The 2,960-nt window shown below is 37.7% G+C and overlaps 1 non-coding gene across 1 annotated transcript; it reads left to right on the top strand.

The window, feature by feature from the left end:
- Positions 1-1,596: 1,596 nt before the first annotated feature.
- Positions 1,597-1,780, top strand: LOC137274910 (U2 spliceosomal RNA). Its single transcript, XR_010956262.1, has one exon. It is a non-coding gene; the product is annotated as a U2 spliceosomal RNA (small nuclear RNA).
- The last annotated feature ends 1,180 nt before the right edge of the window (positions 1,781-2,960 follow it).

Genomic DNA, 2,960 nt, shown 5'->3' with positions numbered 1-2,960 from the left:
GACCTTTTTCAGAGGGAGACTTTTCGTTTTATTTGACAGTCCACTGCTAAGCCTATTCGGAGGTCTGTGTGCTATAAACCTATTTTGGATGGGGGTTTGGGTGTAGTTCACATCCAATCAAAATTATATTCTTTTTATTTAAAGCACATTCAAAATCTTTTGCATAATTCTTCAACTAAGTGGACATTTTTTGCAAAATATTGGTTAGGAATGTCTTTACGTCACTATTGTCCTACTTTTGCTTCACTATTATTTCCTCATTCTGAGACGATGCCATTATTGTATCAGACGTGTTTATTGGCTTTAAGACAGTTTGAAGCTGTCAATTCAAATTATTTGATAGATATGTTTCGGTTTACATCAAAACAGTACTATGCTTGTTTATTACAAACTGTTGTGGAAAATAAAGTTGAAACGTTGTATCCACGTATTCCTTTTCAGCAGGTTTGGCTTAATCTACACAATTCCTTCGTGGATCCACTTTCGAAATCGGTCAATTATCGTCTCATCTATGATTCTCTCCCCTTGGGGTATACACTTTATACTCGGGGAATGTCTATCACTCCTAACTGTCCACTCTGTCGTATAGCAATAGAAACTTCTGACAATCTTTTCATCTATTGCTCGTGTGTTGATGTTTTGTGGGATATCGTTTTCCAGTGGTTAGATCAATTGTCTTTTGGCTTATTGGAAAGATCTAACGAAGTCATTCGGTTTAATTTGGTTCCTAAAATTCCAAATTCTTATAAAAAATCATTATGCATTTACCTTTTAACTTTGGCAAAATATACAATTTTGCTTATTCGGAATTCAAATAAATTTGAGCACAGAAAATTAAATGGAAATGATATCATGTTGCGTTTTCTATGTTTCCTTAGGACACGTGTCAAGGTTGACTTTTGTCGCTTTCCGCTATCTGTCTTTTCCTGGTACTGGCTTTCAACTTCAGTATTTGGTAAAATCAATCCCGATCATTTATTAGAATTACATATTTAACTTAATAGATAAATATATGCACATACTTTTGCTCTAACTGACTGACACTTTGTAGCCATAATGTGGCATAAAAGTTTGTGAATCTATCTATATATTATGTACGCTTCATTTGAGTTTATTGGTTTACGTACGCTTCATTTACCCTTGTTTCCTTTTCGAATGCTTCATTTATGCTCGCTTCATTCAGTTCATACTTCATTTGATCTTTATATTGTAAATATGTATTGTGCATGTAGCCAGGTTTTGGCATGTGTAGCATTTTACATAGTGATGTTGTGCATGTATATTGTTTGTATAGTGTGATGTATATAGTATGTGCATGTTGATGATTCTTTATATATATATATGGTTTGATTGGTTGTCAGTTAGAATATGGCATGTTTGTTTGTATTTCTCGTTTGTTAATATATATTATGTATGCTTCATTTACGTGTGTTTCATCTAGATCTATCTTCATTTGATGTATATAGTGTGAATGTGTATTGCATGTAGCCAGGTTTGGCAATTTCCTCTTTTAGTTCTTTAGTTGTTAGCGCTGCAGGGCAAAACTTCTTTTTTGTGATATACTTTTAGGCCGAGCTTGTAAATTTGTTATATGCATTAAATTTTATCAAAAAGAAAAAAAAAGTATCTGTTCTTATCAGCTTAATATCTGATACGTGTCCTATTGGAGACATCGATATTAAACTGATTTTTGCAACGGGATGAGGTGCCACGGAGCTTGCTCCGCCCTCATCACGGGTTGACCCGGTATTGCAGTACCTCCGGGAATGGCTCACCACTCATAATACAATTCAAAAAATAGAACGCTTAACTTAGCCCTCTCTTTTCCACATATCATTTCCCTTTTTTAATCTCACTTTGCCTACCTTTTCGCGCGTCCGTTTCACTGGAGGCACCATGCAACCACTTCCAAACTGAAGAAATGGACCCATCCACTCAACCACATTGTACTCCGACCAAACCAAGCCCCGGGAAGTTCCTCAAAGTGATTTATTTTCCACTTGCAGTTTGTCTGTCCCAGTATCCAAGGACGTTGGCCATGGTGTCGCACGCCGGTAATAACGTCGTAGATTCTCACACCCTCACAACCACATTCTGCCCGATAACACACGTCTTAAGAGCCAGCTAACCCCTAGTAAGTGTTTTCAAGTGGTAAGGAGATACCAGAAACTTCGGCGCGTTTCCCCTGGATCAGTTTACATTGAAATTTCAAAATGTCTTTAACTTTCATTATATTTTTTAAATAAAACAACATTTGTGACTAAAGTTCACGTATCCTACCATTGTTTTGATACTTGCACTGTATTTAAGTTTAGTGGATTTAGTCCACGCGGTCAGTTGCACTGTTTGTTTACGCTTGTCTGGGGGTGACTGCACAAACTCCTCCAAGTGCTGTGTCCCCGCGCCTCGTTAATTAAGCGCCAATCCACCGGCTCATGGCGCTAGCTGCAGGATGCTTTTCCTACGTCGCCCCGACGTTTTAGCGCCTGCACTCTGTGTATTCAAAGGAATAAATAAGGTTATTTTAACATTTTGTTGCCTTCACAAAAATTGTCATATTTCATGTGACCTCTGGGTCTACCCCCATTGTTCTTAAGGACCATGGCCTATCATGCTGCAGTTGTGGAACCTGCTGTGCCGACCCGTTTCCTGGATCGGAGGACGATACATCAGACGGTTCGTATGAAATCTGCAATTAGAAATTTTGACAGGGAAAATGTGTTTGATATTATTCAACATGCAACCAATTCTTTCAATATGGAAACCAAAGGCGAATGGCACTTGGTTTGTGACGTTTAAGAACGAAAATAGAGTGCGATTACTGCTTTCAGTGGGCTCAGTATTTTATAGAGTGAGTGGGTGAGTGAGTTAACATTTAACGTCACATCGGCAATATTGCAGCCATATCGTGACGAGAACAAAATAAGTTATAGTAATGTTAGGATGAGAAAAGAGAAAAA

Source organism: Haliotis asinina, chromosome 2, assembly GCF_037392515.1.
Source record: "Haliotis asinina isolate JCU_RB_2024 chromosome 2, JCU_Hal_asi_v2, whole genome shotgun sequence".
NCBI classification, from domain to species: Eukaryota; Metazoa; Mollusca; class Gastropoda; order Lepetellida; family Haliotidae; genus Haliotis; species Haliotis asinina.
Note: the sequence above shows the minus strand (reverse complement) of the source record. Positions and strands in the feature narration are given on the sequence as shown.